We start from the raw sequence: 10,656 nt of genomic DNA, 5'->3' as shown, positions 1-10,656 counted from the left end.
CCTTATGTGTTGACTAAAATCAGATTCCAAAAGTGTTTTTTGTGTTTGCCATTGTTTCTGTCTTTCTGAAGGGATCTCCCCTTTTAATCCCATTATTTCAACACCTGTTGGACAATGCATGAGTGATAATGAGCTAATTGATTAAATGCAATTAATGAATACATTGCCACCTCTTGTTTTGTGTCGTCTGTGTGTCTGTGTTTCCGGCATTTCACATTGGAACAGCTCATTCACCTTCCTTGTCTTCTCTCCGCCCTCCCTTTTAGGTAAGTTAAAGAGCTGCACCTGAGCCAGCCACTGATTGATGCAGCACCACAGTCAAATAGTGGAGTGGAGTAGGGGAACAGCAAACAGCCATTAAAGCCGCCCGCCCGCCCGCCACAATGGACCTACCTGTGTACACTAGATGGATGTGATGGAATGTACTGTCGTCCCTACATTTCAAGAAGGAGTAAGAATTGCAGTTGCAACAAAGCCTTGCTTGCCTACAAAGAGAGCAGCAATTTGGATTTGTTACTATGTTACCTAGAAGAATAACAAACTGTGCAAGGATGGAGGTTGTAGGAGCAAGGACAAGTTGTCTGTAAAGTTGGTGGATGCTTATTTTCCATTTTGCAGTCCCTTGTCTCCCTCTTGTGGCCTCCTGGAGGCAACTAGCTGTGCAAAAAAAGACAGCCTGGCGGCCGGCTGTTGCAGTGTTGCCCTCTCAGGCAACACTGAGTGACTGACTGAGCCGCACCGTCTTATATAAAGTTCAGACGGAACTTTGCACGTGTCATAGTGGAGCCCTGAGGAGCCAAAGCCAGCTTTCTGACATCATAATGGGGCCTCAGAGATAAAAGCCTGGGCCCAGGCAGTGTTGGTCAGTGCTGCTCAGCAGGCAGCACTGGACTGGACTGGATTACAGCTGATACAAGGTGTGAAGGAACAAGGGGTGGCTGTGGGCATGCACTTGCTGCCGCTGCCAGTGTTTATCTGCATGGCAGCAGGGCATTTGGGCGTTGCCAGGAAGGCGTTTTTATGTAGATTCCTCCTCTTTCAGCACTGCATTGTGGTGCAAGCAAAAGAAGCAAATCCTGTCTGGCTTCCTCTCCGGCCTTTATTCACCTCCCGTGTAGCTGTGAGTGTGTGAGCCTGCAGGGCCCCATGGAATTGCCTAGAAGTAGGCTGAATCGCTGCAAGGGCTGAACAGCAGTATCGGCAGGCTCGGGCAACGCGCGGCCCGTTCGGGTTATCGCTTCTCGGCCTTTTGGCTACGATCAAGGTTCGTCCTGACGTAGCTGAGGGTGCGAGTACTTGGGCGACTTCCGGAGCAGGAGGAATCTCTATTTCTGTGGTCCAAGGACTGACAGGTGCGTCATGGCTGGAAAAAATACCATTCGTTTGGAGGTGAGTCCCACGGACATGCTAAAGAATAATGTTGTGTTCCTGGTTCGGGACATTATGATGAGGAAAATCGGAGTCCAGAAGGAGGAAATCTTTAGTGTGAACGAGTTCCCACGCAGAGGTATCTATGAAGTTACTTTTGAGAATGGGGGAAGGTGTCTGCATGTCTTTGAGTGGATGAGAACATATGCAAATGACTCACTGCTGGAAGGAATCAAAGTAACACCGTTGTTTGGGCTACAAGAGAAAATGGTTGTTGTCCATGTGTACAACCCCTACACAAGTGTGGACCTGATAGAGAACTTTTTAAAGCAGTATTGTGAACATGTGCGTGGTGGGGACAAACTCACCAATGTGTTGGGCATTTATAATTGCAAGCTCAGATATTTTGTCCGCTTCAAAATGGACTCTACCTGTGTGGGAGGCTTCAAGCACCCTCCTGCAAATTTCTCTGTTGCAGGGTTCAGGGGCTATATCACCTATGCTGGACAGCCAACCTTTTGCCGCAATTGCTTTCAGTTTTGCCACACAAAAGATAGTTGTGAGAAGGGCCAGGTGTGCAGAAACTGCAAGAAAGTTGGACACCATGCTGGAAGTTGCACCCAAGGCAGAGTGTGTGATTTGTGTGGAGCCGACACCCACCTGTACAGAGATTGCCCAGCTGTCATACAAAGGAGGGAGGAGGCGTGGAGCAGAAGTATGCAAATTGGAAGGGAGGCGGCCTCCAGACAGAGTGAGGCTGAAGTGGAAAGAGAAATGGAGAGAGTCCAGAGGGAAGTGTCCAGAGAGGAAAATGCAGCCCAGGATGTTGCAGCAGCAGCAGCAGTAGAACCTGTAGTGCCCAATATTGTGGAGGAAACACAAATGGAGGACGTTATCCGCCAACTGGAGGAGGTAATTGACGGAGTTGTGAGTCCAGTTCACCCCTCGGATCCGGCGAACATTGAGATGTTCTCATCAAGCAATGAGACTAGTTTGTGTCACAGGGAGGGTGGTGGGAAACAAAAAAATGAGAACGAAGACAGTGATGAGTTTGTACAAGTGGAGACCAAAAGAAGAAAAAGATCCGCCAAAAAAAATGGTGGTGAGACGAGTTCGGAGGCGGTCTCTGAAACTGACAAAAACCCGTTTGATGCGTTACAGGCACAGGACCCAGATTCTGATTAAAGTGGCTAAAAGTTATGCAACTGTATAAGCTTTTTGTTATGTTTAAGTTTTGGTGTTTAATATGCCTGTAAAGTTTATTTTTCCTCAGAGTCTTGCAGGAAGTGAGGAATGTCAGAGCCTGGGTATGGTAAGGCAATAACTGGGAACTGCTGATTTTTTGGTGCAATGGGTTTTATTATTTGTTCACAGAATGTGAGGGTCTTTAAGAACAAGGCTAGGAGAACTGCAATTTTAAGTTTTCTTAGGCAGGAAAATGCGTCTATTTTTTGTTTGCAGGAGTGTGGCATTGAATGTGCGATAAGTCCTGACGAATGGCAGTGTGGGAGTGCGGTGTGGTCTGGAAGTGTGAGTAATAAAAATGATGGGGTGGGAATTTTGATAAAATCTAAAGAAATTACTCTAGATAGTTACATTGTAGTAGAGGAGGGGAGGTGTGTATCCGCAATATTAAAATATAATAATGTGAAATTTAAATTAATTAATGTTTACGCGTCCGCAAATAAAAATGAAAGGGCAGCATTATTTGAAAAAATGAAATTTTATGTTCAGGGTAGAATGCCTGTTATCATTATTGGGGATATGAATTGTGATCTGTCTAAACGTTCTTTTGATGTGTCTGGGAAAATTTTGTCTGATTTAATTTGTGATTTTAGGTTGGGGGATATTCAGAATCTGTGTAAAATTGACCCAGAATTAAAAACATATCATTCTGATAGAGGGGGTATCCACTCCAAATTAGATTATTGTTTACTGTCTGAAAATGTGAAGTCAGTAAGTTATAGACAGAAGCCTGTAATGTATTCGGACCATGATGCATTGTTCTGTGGGGTTGATGTAGGGATGAGTGGTACGTATGGGAGAGGATTGTGGAAGCTCAACACAAGTCATCTAGATAGTGTGGATGTGAGGGAGCAGTATGAACGGTTGTATGAAGTGTGGAGTGAAAAACAAAGTGAATTTGGAGATATACTTTTGTGGTGGGAGTGGGTGAAATGTAAAACAAAGTCCTTTTTCAAAACTGTTGGATATAAAGCAGGTACAATTAGAAGGAGAAATTATGTCAGACTGAATTCAAGATTGAGGTTTTTGTATAGATTGAGAGAGGAAGGAATGGATGTTGAGGATGAAATTGTGGGTGTGAGAAGGGAAATTAAAAATTTTTTGTCTGAAAAGGGGAGGAACATTATTTTCAGAGCAAAGTTGGATAAAATGGAACAGGATGAGAAGTGTTCGCGTTTCTTCTTTAAGAAAGTTTTTTCAAAGAAACCAGCAATTGAGGTTGTTTTGAAAGAAGATGGAAGTGAAGTGTGCGGTGATGAGGTGAGTGAGGAGATTGCAAAGTTTTATGAAGATTTGTACGCGGTGAAATGGAGGGATGAGAATTTGGAGAGTGAAGTTTTGAGTGTGTTAGAAAATAAGCTTGGGGAGAGTGAGAAAGAGATGATTATGCGTAAGGTGTCTAGTGAGGAAGTATGGGAAGTGGTGGAGAGAATGGCAGCAAATAAGACGCCTGGAGAGGATGGTTTGCCAATAGAATTTTATCGTGTGATGTGGAAGGTCATAGGGAAGGATGTTGTGAGAGTGTGTGAATATATGTGGGAGCATATGGAAATTGCAAAGGGTATGAAGAGTGGTGTGGTGGTCTTGATCCCAAAGAAAGGGGATATAAGAAACTTGAAAAATTGGCGTCCAATAAGTCTACTTAATTGTGACTATAAAATATATGCAAAAATGATTGCAAATAGGATGAAGAGTGTTGTTGAGAGTGTAGTGGGGGATGATCAGTTCTGTGCTGTGCCTGGGCGTCGTATCCAAGAGTGTCTGTGTTTGTTGAGAGATTGTCTGTGGGATTGTAAGAGTAGAAAGAAGGACGTGTTTGTGCTGTCTCTAGATTTTGAGAAGGCATACGATAGGTTGGCACATAATTTTTTGTTCAGAGTATTGTTACGTATGGGGTTTCCGAGTGATTTTGTTGGAAGAGTGAGAAGTTTGTATCAGGGAATATATAGTAGTGTGCTTGTAAATGGAAGATTAGGAAGGAGAGTGAATGTTTGTTCTGGTGTTAGACAGGGATGTCCACTGTCACCTGTTGTCTTTATTTGCGCAATAGAGCCGTTGCTTTGTCTTATTAGGCGTGACAAAGTAGTAAGGGGAGTTTTTTTGCCCGGTAGTGATGGAAGACAAGTAAAGGTGAGTGGTTATATGGATGATGTGTGTGTGGTGTGTGATTCTGAATGTTCGGTGAAGAGAGTTAAGTTGTTAGTGTCTATTTTTTGTGGAGCATCTGCCTTTAAGGTCAATTGGTTGAAGAGTGAATGTAAATGTTTTGGTAGCAGGGAGATGTCAGATGATGTGGGAGTAAATAAAGTGACTGGTCCTATTAAGATCTTGGGGGTTAAATTTGATGATAAATTAGATGGGAGGGAAAGTTGGGAGGATGCAAAAAAGAAAGTAGAGGTCAGGCTAAATTTTTGGAAGTTGAGAAGCCTTTCTTTCATAGGGAAAATTGTGGTGATCAAAAGTGTGGTATTGCCTATTTTTTTGTACATTGCAATGATTTTTCCACCAGATAATATGTGCTTGAGGAGAGTAAATAGGGTTTTATTTATTTTTTTCTGGGGTTCCAAAATGGAACGGTTGAGGAGAGAGGTGGTGGTGAAAAGTTGGAAAAATGGTGGGATGAGTTTTCCAAATTTAGAAGTATATTTTGGAGTTAATATGTTGGTATTTTTATTGGTAATAATTGATAGGGATCGGAAGGTGTCTTGTATGTCTAAATATTTGGGCGGAAGAATTTTTGTTAGGCTGAAATGGTATCAGCCTGGTTTGAATAAACCTGTGTCGGGTGAAATTCCCAAGTGGTATGAGTGGGTAGTGAAGTTCTTGGAGAAGTTTGAGTTGCGAGAAGTTGAAAAGAATGTGTTGAAAAATAAACGGGTGGTTTTGAGAATGATTGAGAGTAAGGAAGTAGTGAGCGGGATAAATACTGTGAGAGGTGGTGATGTGCAAAGGGTGTGGAAGAAAATTAGAATGGATGGTATGTCAAACAAACAGAGAGAAATAGTATGGCAGAGTTTGCATGGTGTGTTGCCTGTGCGTGAATTTCAGAGAAATAGGGGTCTTGTGAGAGAAGAAAGATGTCCAAGAGAGAGTTGTAATGGGTGTGAAAATATTGTCCATTTGTTTTGGAACTGTAAGTTTGCGAGAGATGTTATTAAGAGGTTGGGGCCTTTATGTAAAGAACTAACGGGGGTTAATTTCATGACATTCGAGTGTTTGATGTTTGGGTTGAGTGTATGTGGTGGTGTGAAGGAGAGAGTACTGTGGCTGTTCTTGGCGTGTATTAAAGAAGTTTTGTGGGATGTGAGGAATGTCTATGTGTATAGGAGAAAGGAATTGAGTGTGAATGACAGTGTTAGGATGGTGTTAGGTAAACTTTATGTTTGTTTTTTGTGGGATAAAAAAAAGGGTGGGATGGATGCGGAGGGAATCTGGAAGGTCAAAAAATGGCTAGATGTTGTTGACCTGTATTGATTTTTTCATGCCTGTATTATGTATGTTATAAATGTTATGTAATTAATGAATATGTAATAAAGCCTGGTGATGACAGGGTGATGAGGTATACGAGTACCAGTATCACAGAGAGTATAGATGTATGTACTCTCAACCCTATCTGAGGGTTTAAAAAAAAAAAAAAAAAATCTGTTCTTATCAGTTTAATATCTGATACGTCCCCTATCTGGGGACCATATATTAAATGGATTTTTAGAACAGGGAGATGGAAATAGAGCTTGCTCTGTCCACTCCACGCATTGACCTGGTATTGCAGTATTTCCAGGACCGAGTGCACCCTTTCCTTATGTGTTGACTAAAATCAGATTCCAAAAGTGTTTTTTGTGTTTGCCATTGTTACTGTCTTTCTGAAGGGATCTCCCCTTTTAATCCCATTATTTCAACACCTGTTGGACAATGCATGAGTGATAATGAGCTAATTGGTTAAATGCAATTAATGAATACATTGCCACCTCTTGTTTTGTGTCATCTGTGTGTCTGTGTTTCCGGCATTTCACATTGGAACAGCTCATTCACCTTCCTTGTCTTCTCTCCGCCCTCCCTTTTAGGTAAGTTAAAGAGCTGCACCTGAGCCAGCCACTGATTGATGCAGCACCACAGTCAAATAGTGGAGTGGAGTAGGGGAACAGCAAACAGCCATTAAAGCCGCCCGCCCGCCCGCCCGCCCGCCCGCCACAATGGACCTACCTGTGTACACTAGATGGATGTGATGGAATGTACTGTCGTCCCTACATTTCAAGAAGGAGTAAGAATTGCAGTTGCAACAAAGCCTTGCTTGCCTACAAAGAGAGCAGCAATTTGGATTTGTTACTATGTTACCTAGAAGAATAACAAACTGTGCAAGGATGGAGGTTGTAGGAGCAAGGAGAAGTTGTCTGTAAAGTTGGTGGATGCTTATTTTCCATTTTGCAGTCCCTTGTCTCCCTCTTGTGGCCTCCTGGAGGCAACTAGCTGTGCAAAAAAAGACAGCCTGGCGGCCGGCTGTTGCAGTGTTGCCCTCTCAGGCAACACTGAGTGACTGACTGAGCCGCACCGTCTTATATAAAGTTCAGACGGAACTTTGCACGTGTCATAGTGGAGCCCTGAGGAGCCAGAGCCAGCTTTCTGACATCATAATGGGGCCTCAGAGATAAAAGCCTGGGCCCAGGCAGTGTTGGTCAGTGCTGCTCAGCAGGCAGCACTGGACTGGACTGGATTACAGCTGATACAAGGTGTGAAGGAACAAGGGGTGGCTGTGGGCATGCACTTGCTGCCGCTGCCAGTGTTTATCTGCATGGCAGCAGGGCATTTGGGCGTTGCCAGGAAGGCGTTTTTATGTAGATTCCTCCTCTTTCAGCACTGCATTGTGGTGCAAGCAAAAGAAGCAAATCCTGTCTGGCTTCCTCTCCGGCCTTTATTCACCTCCCGTGTAGCTGTGAGTGTGTGAGCCTGCAGGGCCCCATGGAATTGCCTAGAAGTAGGCTGAATCGCTGCAAGGGCTGAACAGCAGTATCGGGCAGGCTCGGGCAACGCGCGGCCCGTTCGGGTTATCGCTTCTCGGCCTTCTGGCTGAGATCAAGTGTAGTTCTGATTACTTGTAGTCAGTGCTGCCTGGTCTTGGTTAGGAGGTGCTCAGGTACCCTCTCTCTCGGCCTCGGGGGATCGTCCAGGTTCGCCTGGACTTCACCCCCGTGCTGCTATTTGGGAGAGAGGCTTAGTCCTGAGCAACGGGTTGCGATCCATATACCCCCGTGTAGGTTTCGACCGAAAAGGGGAGTTGCGCCCAAAGTTGCGCCTACTAAGGAGTAGCGTAACGATCCCAAAAAACCTTACTCACCATGGACGAGGATCCATGTGAGATACCGGCTTATGCCCGGATTAAAAACACAATTCGTGTAGTGCTATCGGAGGAGAAGGCGACGACCTGCGGCTTAAAATTCGTGGTGGAGACCGTACTTGTTGGTATCTTCAACATCCAGAAGCGAGAAATTTTGGCGGTGCAGGATTACCCAAGAAGGAGGACATACGACGTTACTTTCATACAGAATGGAGTATTCCGAGATCTGCTGGCGGCTTATACGGTAAAAAATGACCCGAGACTGGACGGTGTTGATTTTTATGAGCACGTTATGGACATCACTAAAATGATAGTTATAAAGATGTACTGCCCTTTTGCCGACTTAAAAGAAGTGATGTCCTTTTTATTCCCTTATTTTAAAACTGTGAAATGTATTGGCAAAGTCATGAATGAGGTTGGTGTATGGACCTCAAAGTGGAGATTCAATGTAACATGTTATAAAGATGCCAATTTTACAGGAGGGATAATGTTGCCGCCAGCACGTTTTAAAATAGGTGATATGGCCGGAGACTTTTATTTTTCAGGGATGCCTCCATTCTGTAGGAAGTGCCAAAAGTACGGTCACACCAAGGAGTCTTGTGACAGCACCTGTAGGAACTGCGGCAGCTCTGAGCACGAGACCAAAACTTGCCCTCTGGGGAAAAGGTGCCGTTTTTGCAGCCGAGTTGGTCACCTCTATGCTACTTGTCCCCACAGATCTAAGGAGTTGGAACAACCTGAGGACCGGCCAAGGCGTCCCGAGCGGCCCGCAGGCCAGATCACCCCCGTACAAAGAGAGGAACCCCAAGGAGGTGAGCAAGACGAAATGGATACCTCCAGCAGACCCCCCCAAACAGGTGACCCTAAAGAGCAGAGGCGACAAAAACGCAGAGCCAGTGATCAGCGGACGAAAGAGCCCCCCCAGGAGACTGGGGCGCAGGATAGTTCGGATGAAGCTGATCCTACTGGCCTGCAAGAGATGCTGGGTCAGCCTGTACCTGAGGCAGAGGTCCCGGGCGGAGCGGCAGCGCTCACTAAGAGACGTAGGGCGTACTCGGAGGTGGCAGCGGGGGTGCCGATGGGAGTACCTGCCAGGTTGAAGGCAGGGAAACCAGTTGACGTGCCCCCGGAAGCGACAACTGAAGGTCCCCCCCCTTCCAGACAGTTGGGGGATATAGGGACAGCTGCCTCCGAGGTAAGCGTGGTCCCTGAGACGTCCAGAAGCGCGATTCCTGCCCCTATAGAAGGGGAGGACGCTGCCAAAGATTGCGGAATCTTACCCGTTGAGTCCGTCTGGGACCCATTTTCAAGAAGCGCCTTAGGTATGGGGGGTCAGCTGAGTGACGGGTCTTCCTCTCAAACCTCATCGATGCGTACATTTGACTCGAGGAAATATGATGATGAGAGCTCGAGTGGGGTGTCTGGCGACGCGGAGGACTGCTGAGGCCTCCTCGGGTAAGATAAAAATAGACTGTCTCTCTCCCTTTTCCTCATGGCTGAGTTATGTGGTCTTTCCCTTAATGTAAGAAGCGTGCACTCACAGACAAGAAGAGCTGCCCTTTTCAACTACCTTTCTGTTTTTACCGCCTCAGTGTTTTTCCTACAGGAATGCTGCATACCTCACCGCATGAATTATAAAAAATATGAGGAAGACTGGAGACTCGGACCTTCAGTGTGGTCCGGGTCCAATGAATCCAAAGCCGCAGGTGTCGCCATTTTATTCAAAGGGAACGTTTTAATTGATCGTTTTTATGAAATTTTACCAGGCAGAATTTTAATGGTCAAAGCTTTTATAAACGGTGTTAGATGGCAGTTTTTAAACTTTTATGGTTCTACAGACAAGAAGGAAAGAGCAAAAATGCTAGAAATTTTACCCCTTTTTATCAATGATTCAGAACCACTTATTTTAGCTGGTGATTTTAATTGTATTTTAAAGGGGGAACGCCGGTTCTCGAATTCAGTAAGTCGAAACTATGATAAAACCCCGTCTATTTTAAAAGATATTACAGTGGATTTTAAACTTACTGATGTTTTTAAAAAATGCAATAGGGATCTACCTGAAGAGGACGGCGTCACCTGGAGCAATGTAAACTGCAGCTCCAGGATTGATTTTATTTTTTGCTCTTATCAAATACTGCCTTTTAAATGTGATCTTAATTCTAACGTGTTTTCTGACCATAAACTTTTATATTTTAAAGTTAATTTGAACGATCAAAGGAGAACTCCGAAGAAAGCCTGGAAATTAAACGTATCCCTTTTAGAGGATCCGCAAATTTTATCCGATTTTATCACCTTTTATAAGGGCTGCAGACGGGTAAGACATCCCAATATGCTAATTGTTTCCTGGTGGGAGAAAATGAAAATAAAGATAAGAGATTTTTTTATTAAAGCTGGGATGAAGAAAGCCAAAGAAAAATTTGAATTTTATGCTAATTTAAATACCCGTCTGCAGACCCAATACAAGTTCAGAGAACAGGGTATGCAGGTGGAGAAAGAGATCACCGAAATTAAAAAAGAAATCTCCCAGTGCCTGGAGCAGAGGGGAAAGGAGATAATCTTTCGCTCTAAGGTAAAACATCTTGAAGAAAATGAGACCTGCTCCAGGTACTTCTTCAAGAAAATAAATGATAAGCATACCCTGTTAAATGAGATAGATGGGGAAACAAATACCCAAAACATTTTAAAAAAGGTGCACGGTTTTTATGCGGATCTTT

The 10,656-nt window shown here is 44.4% G+C and overlaps 1 non-coding gene across 1 annotated transcript; it reads left to right on the top strand.

Moving 5' to 3' along the window:
* The first annotated feature begins 6,218 nt into the window (after positions 1-6,218).
* Positions 6,219-6,408, top strand: LOC142681022 (U2 spliceosomal RNA). Its single transcript, XR_012853376.1, has one exon. It is a non-coding gene; the product is annotated as a U2 spliceosomal RNA (small nuclear RNA).
* Positions 6,409-10,656: the final 4,248 nt, after the last annotated feature.

The sequence above is a fragment of the Rhinoderma darwinii genome (genome assembly GCF_050947455.1).
Source record: "Rhinoderma darwinii isolate aRhiDar2 chromosome 2 unlocalized genomic scaffold, aRhiDar2.hap1 SUPER_2_unloc_56, whole genome shotgun sequence".
NCBI classification, from domain to species: Eukaryota; Metazoa; Chordata; class Amphibia; order Anura; family Rhinodermatidae; genus Rhinoderma; species Rhinoderma darwinii.
The sequence above is the reverse complement of the archived record's forward strand: the minus strand, read 5'-3'. Positions and strand labels throughout refer to the sequence as shown.